Source organism: Maniola jurtina, chromosome 13, assembly GCF_905333055.1.
Source record: "Maniola jurtina chromosome 13, ilManJurt1.1, whole genome shotgun sequence".
NCBI classification, from domain to species: domain Eukaryota; kingdom Metazoa; phylum Arthropoda; class Insecta; order Lepidoptera; family Nymphalidae; genus Maniola; species Maniola jurtina.
In genome coordinates, this window is record NC_060041.1 from 12,216,604 (window position 1) to 12,237,049 (window position 20,446).

The 20,446-nt window shown below is 36.9% G+C and overlaps 1 protein-coding gene across 5 annotated transcripts in view; it reads left to right on the forward strand.

Moving 5' to 3' along the window:
- The window catches only part of LOC123871265 (synaptotagmin-7), a 425,136-nt gene that overhangs the window by 261,469 nt on the left and 143,221 nt on the right, over nucleotides 1-20,446 (forward strand). The window lies entirely within an intron of this gene.

The following is a 20,446-nucleotide window of genomic DNA, read 5'->3' on the forward strand; positions in this document are numbered from 1 at the left end:
ATTAACTAAACGTATAAGAAATATTGATTTCAATTCAAATATTGGCTATACCTACGTTGAAAGAAATGAAACTTCAATCGTTTCAGAAAGTCTAAAAATACCTGCCTGCCAATTAAAATTCTATTAAAAGCATTTTTCTTCACGCTCGGAGGCATGTTAAAATCCTTCAGAGGTTCTAGTTAGGAGTTAGAGCCGAACTTTATTTTATACCCCGTAAAAAGGTTTTTTTATTAAAAGAAAGTGGCCCATTCATCTTCCGTTAAAGGAAGGTTAAAGGCGTGTGTGACCATAAATACTTCTCTATAAACCCTGGGATCAATAGACTACCTTTTATTCAACCTTTTTAGTACCGGCACCGAGGGTTTTCTTTTTTAATTAAAACAATGATATTTGAGGATATTTGTATGGTGTTTTTTGGCAGTTTTGCCTTGCAACATAGTAAAAATGTGTGTAATGCCCTATGTTTCCAACAAATGAAAAAACCGGCCAAGTGCGAGTCAGACTCGTGCACTGAGGGTTCCGTACTTGGGTATTTTTGCACAATAAATCAAAAACTATTATACATAAAAATAAATAAATATCTGTTTTAGAATGTACAGGTAAAGCCCTTTCATATAATACCCCACTTGGTATAGTTATATTACTTTGAAAATTGAAACACATTTTAATTTTTTTTTTAATGATGTAACCACAAATTCGCGGTTTTCAGATTTATTCCTGTACTTGTGCTATAAGACCTACCTACCTGCCAAATTTCATGATTCTGTGTCAACGGGAAGTACCCTATAGGGTTCTTGACAGACACGACGGACGAGACACGACGGACGGATGGATGGACGGACGGACAGACAGACAGACAACAAAGTGATCCTATAAGGGTTCCGTTTTTCCTTTTGAGGTACGGAACCCTAAAAAAGTAAAGTAAGTAGGCCACTTAGGAAATCGACTTTAACTGTAACTTGCAGCCATCTATTCATCATCGTAGCCCGAGCCAATATTGGCGTAACTACACTAGCCGATATCGCCACATATATCGCTGTGTGCACAACATAGTGGCATGTTTATGAGCAAATGTTTGGAGTCTGCAGCACATAAACACATACGCTCATTGCGACGGGTCGTCCGTCAAATCCCACAGTTAATGTACATACCTACTGTAACCTACATACATAATGAATGGGGAATACATAACACGTGAACTATTCAGATGACAGAGCATCAGGTGTATGACTCTATACATAAAAATCGGTCAGATGCGAGCCGGACTCGCTCACCAAGGGTTCCGTAAATCAAGTTTACTTACGTCCTAGAATTAAGTCAAGTGCAAATAAAAAACCGGCTAAGTGCGAGTCAAACTCGCACACCGAGGGTTCCATACTCGGGTATTTTTTCCAACATTTTGCACGATAAATCAAAAACTATACATAAAACTAAATAAATATCTGATTTAGGATGTACAGGTAAAGCTCTTTCATATGATACCACTTGGTATAGTTATCTTACTTTGAAAATTGAAAATACTAAATTATTTGTTCATGAACAAACAGATAGACAGACAGATAGATAGATAGACTACAAAGTGACATGAAAAATCATTGAATTTTACCTAGTCTAAACATTAAAGAAGATTGATATTGCTTTATAAATATAGAGTAGACTCATATCTTATTTCAACGTTTCTTGAGCGATTCTAATAATCGTATATTCGCGAAAGATGTATGAGTTTGAATTTAAAAGATATTAAGGAAATTGAATCTACGAATATCTCGCAATTTCCTCCCTTGTTATTCATGAAGATCAAAAAATTAGATGTCTAACTTTGTGTTATATTTTAATATGATTTTCCTTATTAACCCCCGACCCAAAAAGAGTGGTGTTATAAGTTTGACGTGTGTATCTGTGTATCTGTCTGTGGCATCGTAGCTCCTAAACTAATGAACCGATTTTAATTTAGTTTTTTTGTTTGAAAGGTGGCTTGACCGAGAGTGTTCTTAGCTATAATAATGCAAGAAAATCGGTTCAGCCGTTTGAAAGTTATCAGCTCTTTTCTAGTTACTGTAAACTTCACTTTCAAGAGAGAAAGAGAGATTCTAATAGGTGGACGGACGACATTAAATTAGTCGCTGGATTCAGGCGGTGCAAGACCGTAGCGAGTGGAAGTTCCTACAAGGGCCCTATTTCCATTGGACTCTATCGCTTGAAGATGATCATGATGATTATGAGTCTCTCTATTTGGCGTTTTATTTATTGTTACTGTGGGTCGTGACCTCTTTCTATTAATTTCAGAATAATAGGCGTTTTATTATTATAAAATGAAATGCTCTCAAATACTTCTATATTCTGCACTTGCCCTATCGCCGACGATTAGCGAGAAACGAGTTGAGCTAATAACTAGAAACGAGTTGGCGAAGAACGAGAAGCGAGTGTGTAGTTGGGATAGTTTTGTCGCTGAGCTACGAACCCAACGATTCTCAATTGCACTGATTAGGGACTTGTTTCCGTTATCTATGGTTACGCGTCATTGATCAAACTGCCCGCGTACTTTGATCGCCAAAAAGAGCGAGTTTCTCTTTGATAGTTTTAGTCGCTGCGACAAACTAGTGGTGGAGTTCTCGTTCTATGAATACCTGTGTTATTTGTGTGTAATAAAAGTTTTTGCTCACTTAAGTGCCTACTTAAAATTTCATCCTTTCTGAACAGCTCTATCCTAGCTATTTTTAGCTTCGTAAATAAATAATGAAAGCCCGAAAAGGCCCTTAGTAGATCTGACCGCAGGATATGAACAAGCTCGGTGCTATTTCAACATCCGTTGGTCAGATCTACTTAGATTAGACTTTAATAAACCGTAGAAAATAGAAGATTACAAGTGTAAATTAAAAATTTATAACACCCCCCGACAGGTGAAGGTTACAGTAACTAGAAAAGAGATGATAACTTTCAAACGGCTAAACCGATTTTCTTGCATTATTATAGCTAAGAACACTCTCGGTCAAGCCACCTTTCAAACAAAAAAACTAAATTAAAATCGGTTCATTAGTTTAGGAGCTACGATGCCACAGACAGATACACAGATACACACGTCAAACTTAACACCCCTCTTTAAAACATACATATAAACACAAAAACAAACAACGGGGTTAAAAACATACATATAAACATAACTTAGTCATGACAGCTTTTTTAAAGTTGCGTGGTTTTTCTTATACTAACTCGTTGACCGAGCGCGTCTTTGCATAGGTAGACTTATTTAGGTAAAATAGGAATATATTATAAACTTATGCCTTTCATTCAAACGGGAAATACGCTATAGGTTTCTTGACAGACAGACAGACAACCAATTCCTATAAGGGTTCCTTTTTTCCTTTTGAGGTACAGAGCCCTAAAAATTGCTATACCAAGCTCATGTCCCTTCCAAGTTAACCCTGCTACTATCTTAGACTGCATCATTCCTAATACAAGGTGAGATCGCAGTAATTGAGGGCTAACTTATAGTGGAATTTAAAAAAGTAGGCAAGTATATCTTATGTATAATTAGCCCCCAAACCAAAAAGAGCGGTGTTATAAGTTTGACGTGTGTATTGATGTGTATCTGTCTGTAGCATCGTAGCTCCTAAACTAATGAACCGATATTAATTTAGTTTTATTTTGTTTGAAAGGTGGCTTGATCGAGTGTTCTTAGAATTAAGTGTTAATTTAAGAAAATCGGTTCAACCGTTTGAAAGTTATCAGCTCTTTTCTACTTACTGTAACCTTCACTTGTCGGGGGTGTTATAAATTTTTAATTTACACTTGTTATTATTATACCATTCAACATCTACATAGAATTGCTCGTCGAATGATTTTAATTAAAAAGTGGAGAGCATGAGGGCAGAACAAGCGATCGTTACGAATATTCGGGCATTCATCTGGGTATTAGCATACAGGTCTCTGCTCTGTGGCTGTCGTTCATTAGTGAACTGCATATCCGAGCGTATTAGGCTGGCCGCACATTGGCTACTTGAATTGAGTTGAACTTGAGCTACTTTTCCGTTGATGAAACGCTCAAACTTACTCACTAGTGTGGTCATCTACACTAATAACAAGTGTAAATTAAACATTTATAACACCCCCGACAAGTGAAGGTTACAGTAAGAACTAGAAAAGAGCTGATAACTTTCAAACGGCTGAACCGATTTTTTTGGATTATCGCTAAGAACACTCTCGATCAAGCCACCTTTCAAACAAAAAAAACTAAATAAAAATTGGTTCATTAGTTTAGGAGCTACGATGCCACAGACAGATACACAGATACACACGTCAAACTTATAACACCCCTCTTTTTGGGTCGGGGGTTAAAAACAGAGTGTGGTTGCACACTTTGTATTAACAGCATAGCTGCTTCAGCCTCCGAGCGATTTCATAAGCCATAAGTTACCTATTTCAAATCCTAGTCAAGGTACGTGCAGTCATTCAGGTAGGTAACAGAGTAACAAACCAGTAGGGTTAGTATGAGATTCTTCATCTCACAAACGTTGATGGAATTCAAGCATCAAATAACGTCAGAGAATGGTTTAAAATCAAAAATTCAGTAAGTTCCACCGATTTTTATTTTGCAAGGTTTCTACTGGGAGAGCAATAGATATAAGAAAAAACTTGAGCTTCAAAACGAGGTAGTTAAATTCCTTTTTCAAAGTGGCTTCAAGTGTTTTGACGCTCAAATTCTATCAATGTTGGCGAGATGTTAAATCTTATACTAACCTTACAGTTTGGAAGTTAGATGGTAAAGCGCAATCAATTATGTGATTGTATAGTACCATTTTTTTTGTGCAGGTAGTACATTTAGTAACTAGTTGCTCCGGTCTAAAAGCCACTGTGCGGCCAGCCTTATTGCACATGTGGCAACATGTTTACAGGGGCTATGTACACAATACGGGCTGTGCGGTCCCACATAAATTGACGATGAAAAATAATGGACATGTCGGAAATTGCTGGTAGCTATTTATTTTTACCCCAACTACCGGAAAAGAATAGTGTTTGGCGCAATTCAGAGCTTCAGTTGTTTAATAGAACCTTAAACATATTATATGACATGCAAAGTTTTTTAAACGCAAGCAAACAAACTTTTCTAATCAATATCTAATGTAGGTAATATTATATTACATCTAAGTTAAAAGTAGGGTGAGCGATATTTATATATTATATTATATTCCGTAGTTTGAAATCAACTTCAATGTTCAGTGACATTTAAAAGTAGGGTGGGCGATATTTATATACTTATTATATTATATTCCGTAGTTTGAAATCAACTTTAGGCTTTACACTGTGACGAAAGATTTTATACCTCTTTTTACCTGTTATCAAAGTTATCCGCCAAAGCCAAACTTCATAGTCACTGAAGATCGTTCCTCTCTATGCTGCGGGCAATGCGCAGAGAAACATTCAGCTTTTATTAAATAACGAAGGTCTGTCCCTCACAGGCTCTATCTCTATCTTTAAAATATATCTATAATATATATCTTGGAGATTATGGCAAAAGAATTTGGTATTCTCTGTTTATCAAGGACTTTTGCAAAGTAACGGCTGTTTCTGGCAATTACTTTTATTAGTATCGCTTTCCAGCTTTTATAGGTCATCTTTCTCAAATAATACTTCAATGAGAGGGCTTCGGGGCCCATCTAAAATCCGTTTTCGCCTAACGACTTACCGTCTTCTGTACCCCTAGTACGACTGCAGATCTCACTAAGGTTCATAGTACGTCGAATATCTTCTTTTTTTTTTTTAATTTATAGCCTAGCGCTTGGCTGCAATCAGACTTGCTGGCAAATAAAGATGATGACCTTGCTTAGAAGATGCCTATTTACTTATATATATACTTATATATAAGTAAATACTGCTGCTTATATGTAAGTAAGTACTTTATATGGACTTGAACGTAGGTACCCATATTAAATTGGAGAGGAAAACTGATGGCAGAAGGGCGTCCCATATCCTAGCGGTTCGAATTGGAAACGAGGAGACAAATCGTCTTCGTGTATCGAAAGTTGTGAGTAACATAAATCGAAAATAATTGTTTTAATGTCCTATTTTTCCTATATACTTATACGAGTACGCTTGACTTGCGATTTCCGAACTTGTTTTGAAGCAACTTTTCACTATTTAAGTGCTGGTAACAGCAGTAAGCATCATGTGACCATATTCGGAACTAAATGTTAGTGATGATTTCTGTCTGTATAGAGTCAACACGCAGAGATTTTAAGCTTATTTCGTAGTTTAACGACATTTTATATTGTAGTGAATACCACGATAAAAGTATTTTAACTGCCGATATTTAATACTAAAATCGTGGTATGTACCCGTTATCTGCAATATAAAATTACAAAGAGCATTTGGCACAAAGTGTCAACTTTAATTCCCGGTGCGCTCGGTGGGACGCTCCGAATCAGTACAGAAATTACTGTCACTTTATATGATACACCTTTTCCAGCGTACTTGTATAAGTTCATTTCAGTGCATTTTGCTTTGACGCTTTAATATTGATACTCGAAATAGTCGAAATATAATATCAACCTTTTCGAAAAGTGTAAACTTGTACTAAAGGTATAGGGTCTTTATTACGTCAATAAAATAAATATTCAAAGGTATTAAAGATTTTATGAAAAAATAAATTTTGTTGTTCAAACAAACCGCGAGCTTAAAACTTAATTGAAAAAGGGGTGGATATAATTGAATCTTAGCTTTTAGTCTAATTGTGGCACCCACCATGGCTTAGGCTTACCTGCGGGGTGATTCGGTAACTGAGTGATCAACACTAAATGATAGCCACCAAACTCATTTGACATAGGTTGCTCTTGATTCTACGTTGCTGTTTCACTGAGTGATATTTTTTTTTTAATGGATTAAAAATAAATGTCAAATGAGCCCTGTGGCAATGATTCAGTGTTGATCACTGAGTTAGCGAATCACCCCGCTGGAAATGTCAAGCCTCAGGAGTAATAAGTAATTACGTAAAACATGGTACTAAAACGTAAAATATAGAGTATGGTAAAGCTTGGTTTTTAACAGATGTTTTCCTAGCGCGCTCGCCTGAGTTGAAGCTACGAGTACATTAATTACAAGTGTAAATTAAAAATTTATAACATCCCCGACAAGTGAAGGTTACAGTAACGAGAAAAGAGCTGATAACTTTTAAACAGCTGAACCGGTTTTCTTGGATTATAGCTAAGAACACTCTCGATCAAGCCACTTTTCAAAAACAAAACTAAATTAAAATCGGTCCATTAGTTTAGGAGCTACGATGCCACAGACAGATACACAAATACACAGATCATACTTATAACACCCCTCTTTTTGGGTAGGGGGTTAAAATAGTATTGTTTCATAAAAAATCATAAAACTTTTTTTGACTAACTCTCTGGCGCAGTGAGCACTGTCACATACTCTAGCACTCTGTTAACAGGGCTCTCTCCGTCACTTACTCCATACAATCGTAGTTCCCATTTCATTTGAATATTAAGCAACCAAAGTCCATGAAATTTTGCAGACATAGTCTAGAAACTAATATCTGTGTCTGTGGTGTTTTAGATTTTTCTAAAAATATGTAGTTTTAAAATTACAGGGGCTCAAAGATTTGTATTTTTCTTTAAAAAAAGGCCCAACTTTGTGCTCGTTTTTCTAGACAACGAAGCAATTTAATGAAATTTGGAAAAACAACAGACCTAGAAAATTTAATGAATATTATGTAGTAAAAAAATTATCGTTATATATTTTATATTGTTATAATTATGTGGGAACTACGAAAACCAGAAATTACACCCAGAAATCTTGAAAATTTCGTGCTGTCTCGATTTGTGCAAGCGGGGTGGTGAAGTGCGGGGGACGACACGTGAAACTGACAGAAACTGACAGTCTAAACACACGGGCCACATTTAGACTGCACCCAACTCCAAACTTGTCGATAGGTCTAACTAAATACACTGGTACATTTCAACTTGCGTTAGACGTATGCGTTACCTACTCAGACGTTGCCTGTAGATAAAAATATGTCTCATGTTTGCTGGCAATAGCGCATGCATCAAACCCTGCAAGTTGCAACTCTCTTGCAACCTATTCCTCACGCAATACGCACAGCTTTAATATTATAATTTTTGACAATGTATACTATATGTAATGCCATATCACAGGTCACTCTCTGATTTATTGCTAACAATTTACTTCCAAATGCAAAGAAATCTAAGTGTGTTGAATTCACACTGCCCAATACCAGGACCTTAAATGACATAAATTCATTGATAAATAATCATATGTTGAAAATAAAGGAGAGCCCCGTGTTTCTCGGTATAATGTTAGATGCAAAGCTTCTATGGAACACCCACATATCAACACTTGATGGTAAACTCAGCTCTGCTGCTTACACTGTTAGAAAAATTCGACAGGTACTGACATGGAAACTGCAAAAATTGTATATTTTGCCTATTTTCACTGTATTATGTCTTACGGACTCTTGCTATGAGATAAAGCGGTAGATATTGAGAAAAAAATGTATTACAGAAAAGGACAGGACGTGCAATTTATAATTTAAAACCGCGCGCTGCCATACAATAAAAATATAAGGAAATAAGTACCTTATCTATCATCTTATAGTAGCTTCTAAATATATTTACAACTAGCTAATGCCCGCAGCTTCGCTCGCGTGGATTTAAGTTTTTAAAAATCCCGATCCTTTCATTTCCCGCCTAACTAGCCATGACCGAAGCCTCCCACCAGACCAGAAATTTTGAAATGGCGACTGCGCCTGGGAAGCCGTCAAAAACCTAAGCCTAAAATAATACTTACACTATTTCTTGCATTTGCTTACCAATTTTTTTTGGAAATATATCAAACATTTCGCGCTCACTTCACTCGCGCTTTGAATTTCTATTACTTGGTGTAAACCCCGCAATTTCGTTTGCATGAATTTAGATTTTTAAAAATTCCGTGGGGGATTTTCCGGGCTAAAAAGCCGCCTAAAAAAAATGTCTGGGATGCAAGTTACCTCTGAATAGTAAGTACCAAAATTATGGTAAAGAAGATTGGCCGTGAAAGGGTAACAAATAGATAGGCAAATAGATATACTGTCGTATTCGTAATATTAGTATGGATAGGAAGCTTTAAAAATAAAATCTTGCTATGGCTACACTCGTTTCCCTTTCACTTTAATTTTTTCTGTATTGAACCAAAAACACTTACGCTCACTGCGCTCGCGCTTTTTTATTGTTGTATTTTATCTCACTGTCAAATTGAAAGGCGAAATTCCACTAACCAGGTAATTAGCCCATAAAGTTGAGCGAATGTTTTTTTCCTCATGACAGGATTCAGTTCCGGCCCTGATAAAACCTCTCCCGCAATCGATTCCTGGCTACGGCCATAGTATTGATACTGTGAAGGTGGAATTACAAATTAAATGTAATTTTAAGTTGAAATGAAAAGATTGTATGCATGAAATGTATAACATTTTGCTTTACAACACTAAGAGTTTTTAAAAGCTATTTAAATAAATAAATCTTTTATTTAAAACCACATTGCAAACACAGTTCACCAATCAAGACACGGCAACATACAGAGAAAAAATACAAAACTTACAAATAAACTGAAATATCTAAATAGGCTTTCCATGCATTTCAGAGAGAACCACCGCCTATTTCTTCAAATACTTCAAATTTTCAAATTTCTTCAAATCTAAACCCCGTATTTTTGATGGTGGTAGCCTGTAAATCAAAAAGAGCCAGGTGGCAACCCTACTTCGACCTAGACAGAATGAAAAATTGTTTTCATTACTTGGTATGCCTACTGCCATAGTGTGACAGAAAGTGTGACGGTAGTTGTGACCTCTGATTGGCCGACTCTCTTTCACTATTTGCTAAAATTGATGATTGCAACAACAATTTTTTCTTTTTTGTAATCGAAAACAGAACACGGACGTCAAACAGGTTGACTAATTGCAATCATTTCTGACCGGCTAACATTGTTCCGCTAGTGGCTCAAACTCACTGTCGCAGCAAGAACATGGTAAATTCAGCCAATCACAGCAATTTGAAATTTGGTTATCACAAATGTACCGATCTAGGAACCGAGAATGCACGAACCAGGGCAGATAGAGATAAGAACAATAATATCATACGTAGGAAATCGACGGGGGATCGTTGGCAAGGATAGTCTTAATAAAAAGGATTTCCTGGCTTTAATTTGTGGCAAGTGGCAGGGTCAATTGCTTCTATGATTTTCCGGGATAAAAAATAGCCTATGTCATTCTCCAGATCTGTAACTATATTTATCCATGCAAAAAATTATGTCATCTTGGTTTGTCCTTCAATCACGTATGGTTATTGCAACGTGACCAACGTGACGACGACCAAACCAATAAACCAACAAACATACACACTTTCGCATTCATAAAATGGACATAGAGTTAAATATGATTAGTGATATTCTGTAGTCCTAAATAATTGTTTTATGTTTCATAGTAAGCAAAATTTCACACAGTTTACGTCATACATAATAATCATACGTGCGAAAATTCACTTTTCCGGAAAAACCGCCTGTGAAATATTATCAGCCCTATTGATCTTGTCATAATAATTTAGCCCCAAAATCACTAATCAGATACGCTAAAGTGTGTTTGTTAGTTTGTTCTACAATCAAGGAGCAACGGATCGGCGTGATTTTTTTTGACATACATTAAAGATCTGGTAAGTGACTTTTTTATGCCGGAAAATCAAAAAGTTCCCACAGGATTTTAAAAACCTAAACCCACGCCGGGCAACAGCTATTGTATTAGATAGAATCAGGCGTTACTTTGCGGAAGTTCATGTTTAGCAAGAAACAGTTAAAAATTATTTTTGTTTGTTGGCGGATTATAGCAAAATAATTTTTAACTGTTTCTTGCTAAACAGCTATTGTATCTATGTATAAATCCCCCGCGCTAACCTGGTGAGGGATAGCGTAGGTGACGTGCGGGTTTGCGAGGCGTCCCCCGCTTCATACCCCGATTGCCATCTCAACCTGTCGCGTACTATACCTACAGGGGTAAAGCTAATTTTGTTCTCAAGCAAGTTCGACCATGACCTCTATTGTATGGTAGTTTCGCTGACTCATGCATTTCAAATTACGCGCCAAAATTGCAAAGTGACTGACTTGAGTATACCATCCACGTACCTACACTGTATGTATCTACGCATCACATAATTATGACATGGCATATTCACAAACTCAGTGATTTAGACTCATATAGTCTTAGAGAAAATTTTAGACCACGTTACAGCATTTTATTTAACAGGGCTCTCTCCGTCACTTACTCCATACAATCGTAGTCCCAATTTCATTTGAATATTAAGCAACCAAAGTCCATGAAATTTTGCAGACATATTCTAGAAACTAATATCTGTGCCTGTGATGTTTTAGATACCGCATAATTTTGAAACCGAATATTTAAACGGAAATCTGTAAAACCACAGGCATAGATATTAGTTTCTAGAATATATCTGCAAAATTTCATGGACTTTGGTTGCTTAGTATTCAAATGAAATTGGAACTACGTTTGTATGGAGCGATTGACGGAGAGACCCCTCTTAATAACTAGGAATAGCTGGGGCCTACCTAGGGTTGCCACCTGTCACTTCTTGATTTACGGATTAATTATTAGCATCAAAACTACGGGTTTTATATTTTTTTACGGGAAACATTGTTTACATAGATAGTTTTTGTTACTTTTTGTTTGAAGAAACAGCTTTTAAAAAGCTCTTCGTTTTGTGAAACAAATGTATATTAAAAAAAATTATTAAAAATAAAAATACTCTAGAGTTCCCATACCTATATTTTTTTAATAGTTTTACGTCTCATGAAGTTGCCAAGAGCCTAGATAGATCATAGTTAAAATTTGTTGACAAAGGATAGAATAATTCACAGTGAAAACCTACACTGTACTTTAACCAAACCAATTCCAAGGGGTCATTCCCAAAATGATCCCAATTGGGACCCTCACTTTTATTCGTTTCGTTTGTCCCCGAATATTTCGTTTTCTAAGAAGGTTCATTTTCTTTTTTACGCCAACTTGTCTGAATATCATTTCACCTTGAAGGTTCAATGGATAAACACTCCTTGATATTATCTTTATGACGAATAAAGCGCTGCCTTTCCACTAAAGATGTGTGATGTAAGGGATGAGTGAGGTTTAAGCTAAAGTAAACGATGTGTCTGTTTTCACCAAAGCTAAGTGGTGTAGCGAAGGGGTTAAGATGTCTTTTGAAGATGCACTTTACACGATGTAGCTGTGCGAGGAAGATATACCGCGAGCTAAAGTACGTTTACTATGCTCGATACTTTCCATAGCTACACAACTCATTTCTAGCTCACATCCTTAGCTCGCATCCCTAGCTCACACCCTTAGCCTGCATCCTTAGCTCGCATCCTTAGCTTGCATCCCTAGCTTGCATCCTTAGCGTGCATCCTTAGCGTGCACCCTTAGCTGGCATCTTTAGCTCGTACCCTTAGATCGCATCCTTAGCTTGAATCCTTACTTCGCATCCTTAGCTCGCATCCTTAGCTCACATCCTTAGCTCGCATCCTTGACTCGCATCCTTAGCTCACATTCTCAGCTCGCATCCTTAGCTCGCATTCCTCGCTTCAACTACTATGTAAACAACTGAACTTCGTTGAATCCCCTTTTACCAGACCTAAGCTAAGCTATTGGTACTTACTATGATATTGAAGCAATAAGCGATCCTATTGATGGGTTTAACATACATTAGCTTAGCAACCTAACACATCTCTGGTGGAAAGGCAGCCTTAAGCGCTGCCACTTAGTGAGCCAAGACCCAGGTTATAAAAGAGTATGATACCGGATATCTACTTCCGGTGATAGTAGGGTTGCCATGATAGTGTAAATTTCATTATGTGACGTCATTTGCTTGATAAAAAATCATTTACGGGTTGCGCAAACTTATCGAAGTAGGGCATACAGTGAAACATTTTTCTTAATAATTCTACCATGACCCTTATTTAAATCAAAGTTATTATTGTCTCAGTGCGTCGTATTTTTACCCGACAACGGTAAAGCCAAAAGGAAGGGTTATGATTTTAGCAGTCTATTTCATTATTTCGTTTACGACTGGATTAAGAATAAGATTTCCACCATCGAGTATACGTATAAAGTGAAATTTTATTACAGGGTTTATATAATTCATATTTATATACCGAATACCATACCGGTACCGAATCGTCTTTATTAAATTATTCAGAACAGATTTGCAAATGAAATTCTGTCGAATGTGTTATGAATACATCAAATTTTATTACATTTGCGATTAGATTAAATAAGTAACACTCATAGAACATCAAAGGATTTTTCCTTTTTTCGTATCAAATAAATGTACCTAATGATAATATCCAAATATCACACGAGTACATACATTTTTTTAAATAAAAATACCGAGCAGACGTGTAGGCGGTTCACCTGATGTTAAGTGATTACCGCCGCCCATGAACATTTGCAGCACCAGAGGAACCGCCGATGCGTTGCTGGCATTTCAGGAATTTGTTGTTGGTCTTAAAGCTAGCTTTATCTTATTACTGTACAAATCATGCCCGCGTTGAATGGTGCCAAGAATACTGGCTGGACAGCCAGGCTATATAATATGTATAGATTAAAACCCCATGTTTTAATCTACCTCTACATGTGAACAGCGTAGAAGAAGTGAAGCGACGTATGGCGATAGCAAGAACTGCGATGGATAAGCTGAAGAAAATATGGAAGAACAGGAATATAACAAAAGCCACGAAGATCCGGCTCGTTCGAACACTTATTTTCCCCATATTTTTATACGCTGCAGAGACGTGGACTTTGCGACTGACCGAAAAGAAGAAGATGATGCTCTGGAGATGTGGTGCTGGAGGCGGATGCTAGGAATCTCATGGACCGAATTTCGCACCAACGTCTCTATACTCCAAGAACTCGGAATTAAACAACGGCTTTCAGCGTTAGTACAGAGTCGCATATTGAAATTCTTTGGACACGTCTCCCGGCGTGAGAGTAACTCCATAGAGCGTCTTGTCGTGCAGGGCAAGGCGGAGGGCACCAGAGGGCGAGGAAGGTCGCCCATGCGATGGACCGACCAAATTAAAGCTGCTGTGGGCGGTCCCTTGCACGAGTGTACCAGGCTGTCAGCCAGCAGGGAGAAGTGGCGAATGCTCGTGAGGCGTGTAACATCTGCCCTCAAAGACGTTGCTTCATGATGACCACGACCGCTCTGTCAAGAGTGACACGACAAAGAAGAAGAGAAGAACATGTGAACAAAGCGGTGATTGCATAGTGGTTATAAAGAATTCGGCCTCCTTCTCGGGAGATCCGGGTTTCAATCCTGGGCACACACCTCTAACTTTTTAAAGTTAGGTACATTTTATGAAATTTTTCACCTGCTTTAACTGTGAAGGAAAACATCGTTAGAAAGCCTACATGCTTGAGGGATCTCTATAATTTTCTCAAAAGTGTGTGAAACTACCAATCTGCACTTCTACCAGTGTGGTAGAGTAGAAGATCCGTGATAATGATTATTATCATCAAGATATCTCAAAATAAGAAAGACCAGATAAGTTCTAAGTAACAAATACGTTGATTCTCTTGAAATTACTTTTATTTGCAAGCAGCTCTTAATTCTTATTGTAGGGTATTGAGAGCCTCTAGAGACTCAATCTAAAAGCAAATGAAAGCAAGTACCCTACTTGACTTTTTCTTCTAACCTTTTTGCTTAACGTTTACTTATGATATAATTTTTATTAGTTTTTGTTTACATTAAGTTACATAGTTTTACATAAAGGAAACTTTTCATTAGAATTAAAACACAATAGAATATTTTTTATTTAAGTAAACTTTTCCAAGTGCTTTTGAATCGTCAAAATAATTTTATGTCTTTACATTGAAATTAACCAAAAAAAAAGTTATAATTATCTTTGAAAAATGTTAAGCACATCCCTGACTTCTTTTAATAAATGGATAGCATATTCAAAGTTTTACTCTTAGCAGATATGAAAAAGTTTCCTTTCTTTCAGTAAGTAAAAATTAGTAATTAATTCTCGCGAGGGAAACTCAACTTTGTTTAAAGAAAAAGAAAAAGAACTATAATGCGACTTATTTATTACTAGCTGATGCCCGCAGCTTCGCCCGCGTGGATTGGTCGGATCCCCTGCAGCATCAGGATTGAGGAGTTGGAATCCAAATTTTTTATGAAACAATGTCGCAAAGTTCCTCTATCGATTAAAAAAGAAATGACGCAAATCGGTTCAGAAATCTCGGAGATTTTGGTGTACATAGGTAGAAAAACACAACTCCCTTTTTGAAAGTCGGTTAAAAACACCCTATTTTACACCCTGGTCAATCCTCTACTTGTATGTGAAAATCCCGTTAAAATCGGTTCAGCCGTTCCAAAGATTAACCTTTTCAAACAGACAGACAGACAGACAGACAGACAGACAGACAGACAGACAGACAGACAGACAAAAATTTTAAAAACGTGTGATTCAGTTATGGTATCGTTCAAATAACCATATGACCTTAATATGTGCTAGTTATTTCAAAATTACAGACAGACACTCCAATTTTATTTATTAGTATAGATTATATTATTTATGCCAGCGTGGTGGACTATGCCAAACGCTTCTTATTCTGAAGGGAGACTCAGTTTTCGTTCTTAGTAGCCGGTGATGGGTTGTTGAAGATGGTGATGAGATACTACTTTTTTATTTTTTTTATTAATTATCAAATATTGAATGTTTTACAAGTCTACTTTTAACACAACAACAAAAAAACTACTAAGATTTACTATTGTTGCGTATTAATCCGTCCATTAATTAATATAGGGTATTTAGTGCTTAATGCCGCGGCTACATTAACGGCCATTAACGCGTTTTTCAACGGCATTTCCCGTTAACTGTTCGTGTAGCCACGATCAACGCGGTGATTTGATCAACGGCATTCACATTGCCATTCTCGTTAGTTTCAATTGGCATTAGACGTTAACCGTTCAAGTGTTGCCACTCAGTTTAACGCGTTGCTTATCGGTGGAATTATCACGATAATTATGGCGTTGTTTGGCATTGACGTTAACCTTAACGTGGCCAGAGCATAACCAATTATAAATCAGGTATAGTAATACATTGCTTGTGTATAGCCTGTATGTCTTTCTTAACTTAATATTTCAGTCTTGATTTTTTTTATTTATTTAATTTACGGTAATATTCAAACACCAGTTACAGTGGTAAAATGTATAAAGCTCATCAGATATTATTTCAACATATTGTACCAACATTTTATTGAATAAATCATTCATTCATTCAGTCAGGTTTGAACGTCTATACTACGTCTTTTCAGATTTATTTCATCCTTCAAAACGCAGTCACGTAGAAGGTGCGAACCTGAACCTTGAATTTATTTATTTGCATATAAAATTGAGTTCCATACTGTATGGTAAATATTTATTTTCCTGAAGAAAAACGTATTCGTAGGTACTCCCATGGCGACGTGGAGCGAACTCGACATTTCAGAAGTGCGCCATATTTTATTCCGTTTTTCCTCTTTTTAGGTTAAATATTTGCTTACAGGATCATTGCCTTACTTCCAAAACATACTAGTACTACATCTTGTGAATGCAAAAACGCTCTCAGTTTACGCATTCTCTTTAATACCTACTTTATTACATCTCATCTATCTAAAGTGTTTTTGTTAAGTTTTTATCTTTATCTTATTGCTTATTTTTAACCCCCGACCCAAAAAGAGGGGTGTTATAAGTTTGACGTGTGTATCTATCGGTTGCATCGTAGCTCCTAAACTAATGAACCGATTTTAATTTAGTTTTTTTTGTTTGAAAGGTGGCTTGATCGAGAGTGTTCTTAGCTATAATCCAAGAAAATCGGTTCAACCGTTTGAAAGTTATCAGCTCTTTTCTAGTTACTGTAACCTTCACTTGTCGGGGGTGTAATAAATTTTTAATTTACACTTGTTTTAGTAGGTATAGTTGAACTTACTTTTTCAGACCAAATTTCTTATGTTGCAGATTTTTTCGACCAGAGGGATCTTGAACTTGTCTACAGTCTAGACTCTAGACGTGTAATCTCAATACCAACATTCCCTGAGATCTCTAATGTAAATTGAGGGTCGGAGGTACCCCTCTTTATAGGTACCTAGCTATATAATTTATGGAACAGAAACTCAAGCGAATTCGCTTAGTAGTTAAGTTAGCTGAAAATTAACATTTTACTTAGTTCCATCTCTTAATTAGCCGCGGTATACCAGGGCCACGGCAATTTCGTACAAGCGATGGCTTTTAGGAAGGTAAAAAAATATAAAAGAATATCTTATGACCGCGATTTCTCCGCGTGGACTACACAAATTTCAAACCCCAGTTTTATCCCTTATTTTGCAGATGTCTACGTCATAATAATAGCTATCTGCACGCCAAATTTTAGCCCGATCAGTCCAGTATTTTTGTCCCTCCCTCTTCCCTCCTTTTTCAAAAGAGATATTCATGTCCAAATGTGATCCAATGGTGGTAGTTTCAATTATTAATAATTTTAAATGCATATTAAAATAACGTATCTACATATACATTGTACGTATCTACATATATAACACATTGTAATTTCATTTATGTTATGTATAATGAATTATGTATAATGTCATGAAAATGACTAACATGAAAAATAGCAGAATGTTTTGTAGTAAACTTTTTTAATATCTCGGTAATTGCTTGGTAACGAGTAAAGCGAGCTGGAAAGTGGAGAGTATCTATTATTTTTTTAAACGCTTCACTGGCTCGCTTAAAAGGCAATAAATCTGAAGGAGGAAGCGCTCTATAATTAAGCTATAACTTACGAGCAAAAATTATTTAATAATGTGCCGTTTCATGCCTTTTGCCGCTCGCTGAAAATTGCATTTTGATGTTGAGTCAGAGCTGCAAATAAATTCTGTTGCCCGTTGCTATGGTTATACAAGAGATGGATTCATATTTACCACTATTTATGTTGCTTTTTATCCCTACTAATATTTTGAATGCGGAAGTGTGTCTGTCTATTTGTCTGTTATCTTTTAACCGATTTTGATGAAAGATACAGACACAGCTCCGGATCACGGCGACCGAAAAACAGTTCCCAAGGGAATTCTGAATCCAAGTGGGCGAAGGTTAGGGAATCATCTAATTTAATTATTAAATATACCTATTATATTATTATTTTGAAATATATGAAGTCTAAGCACTATTTTATATTTAAGCTGTGATAGCCTAGCGGTTAGAACGTCCGCCTCCTAATCGGAGGTCGGGGGTTCGATCCCGGGCACGCACCACTAACTTTGCAGTTATGTGCGTTTGAAGCAATTAAATATCACTTGCTTTAACGGTGAAGGAGAACATCGTGAGGAAACCTGCATGCCTGAGAGTTCTCCATGTTCTCAAAGGTGTGTGAAGTCTGCCAATCCGCATTGGGCCAGCGTGGCAGTCTATGGCCTAAACCCTGCTCATTCTGAGAGGAGACTCGTACTCAGTAGTGGGGCGGAAATGGGTTGATCATGATGATCATGATGAACCAGTATTCAGTATTCATGCCATGTGACAAGCAAGCTGAGCAAAAAGTAGATTAATGGGAAATGTTGATGGATCGTGGCAATCAACCTATAGCAAGACCTGGAGAGTGGTAACAATATATTATCCCTGAAAATACTTTGTATCCTTGAACATTTAAAGTTCCCACGAACTTTTTAGAAAACTAAATCCACGCAGTCAGATTCACGGGCATCATTGCCACTTTTTGTTGCAAAACTTTACGTCCAGTATTTACACAACGTACCAAATTATTTTAAAATTTTCAAGTTAGAGCGGTGCTACAGCTGCGCTTCAGTGGCAATATCACACTAATATTATAAAGGCGAAAGTTTGTATGTGTGTGTGTGCGTGTGTGTGTGTGTATGTTTGTTACTCCTTCACGCAAAAACTACTGGACGGATTTGACTGAAATTTGGAATGGAGATAGATAATATCCAGGATTAGCACATAGGCTACTTTTTATCCCGGAAAATCAAAGAGTTCCCACAGGATTTCAAAAAACCTAAATCCACGCGGGCGAAGTCGCGGGCGTCGGCTAGTGTTACATAAAACACGGCAAAAAAAGGAAAATAATGTAAGTAATAGGAAAAGAAAGATAAATTCATTAAGGATACTTAGCTAGCGGGGAAACAGATGGGTCACGTAATATTAAGTTATAACCGACACTCCTAGAATAATGAAATCAACTATACTTATCTATAGATGTTCTTTTATATCTAAATATATAAAAGGGAAACCTGACTGACTGGTTGACTGACTGACTGACTGGTTGACTGACTGACTGACTGATCAATCAACGAACAGTTCAAAGTACTGGACGCAGATAGCAAATCACGTTGCAAGTGCTAGCGTCAAAACCTGACAATGATTTGAATTCACGTCACGACCCTTACCCATACCATTAGAAGGCATACTAACAAACACTTTTTAACCCCCGACTCAAAAAGAGGGGTGTTATAAATTTGACATGTGTATCTGTGCATCTGTCTGTGGCATCGTAGGTCCTAAACTAATGAACTGATTTTAATTTAGTTTTTTTTGTTTGAAAGGTCGCTTGATCGAGTGTGCTCTTAGCTATAATCCAAGAAAATCGGTTCAGCCGTTTGAAAGTTATCAGCTCTTTTCTAGTTATTACTGTAGCCTTCACTTGTCAGAGGTGTTATAAATTTTTAATTTACACTTGTAAGTCATGTGGTCGGATACCATCTGTTTTTGCATTTAGGCGTGTCTATTCGGTTTGTTCCAGTCAAACTATTTCACTAAGAAAGTCTCAAGTTTAACTTAGAAGCCAGTTGTATGCCAGTTGTTTAGACGTGCTGTTTTGCGGTTTTCTTTGGAACTAGAAACGGAAGGACATTCCGACGGCCTAGCGTAGAAAATCTTTTGCTTGCACATTCCAACTTTGAGAAAGTCAATGGTAAAGAAACTGTAATAGCAGCTCCCTTCCCGAGCTCGGATACGCTCGAGTTCGGATTGAAGACATTTCAGCTAAAAGCATTTTGCAATAGCGCTGACGTTCTACTCTGAGGAATTATTACGTTGGGAAGAATCTCGTCTTCACTCTATGTAACAAAGGTTAAATAGTTCGTTCCCGAATTTTTGGTAAGATACGTATAATTTGGCCGAATTATGACGGAAATTAAATGAAAGCATTTTTATCGCTCTATTGCTTCCCGCCATTGTTTTTTATAACCCCCGACCCAAAAAGAGGGGTGTTATAAAATTGACATGTGTATTTGTGTATCTGTCTGTGGCATCGTAGCTCCTAAACAAACGCGAGGTACCTACTTATTACGATATTTAATCCTCTCAAATTCACACTAAAATACAGTTTATTAATGATATAA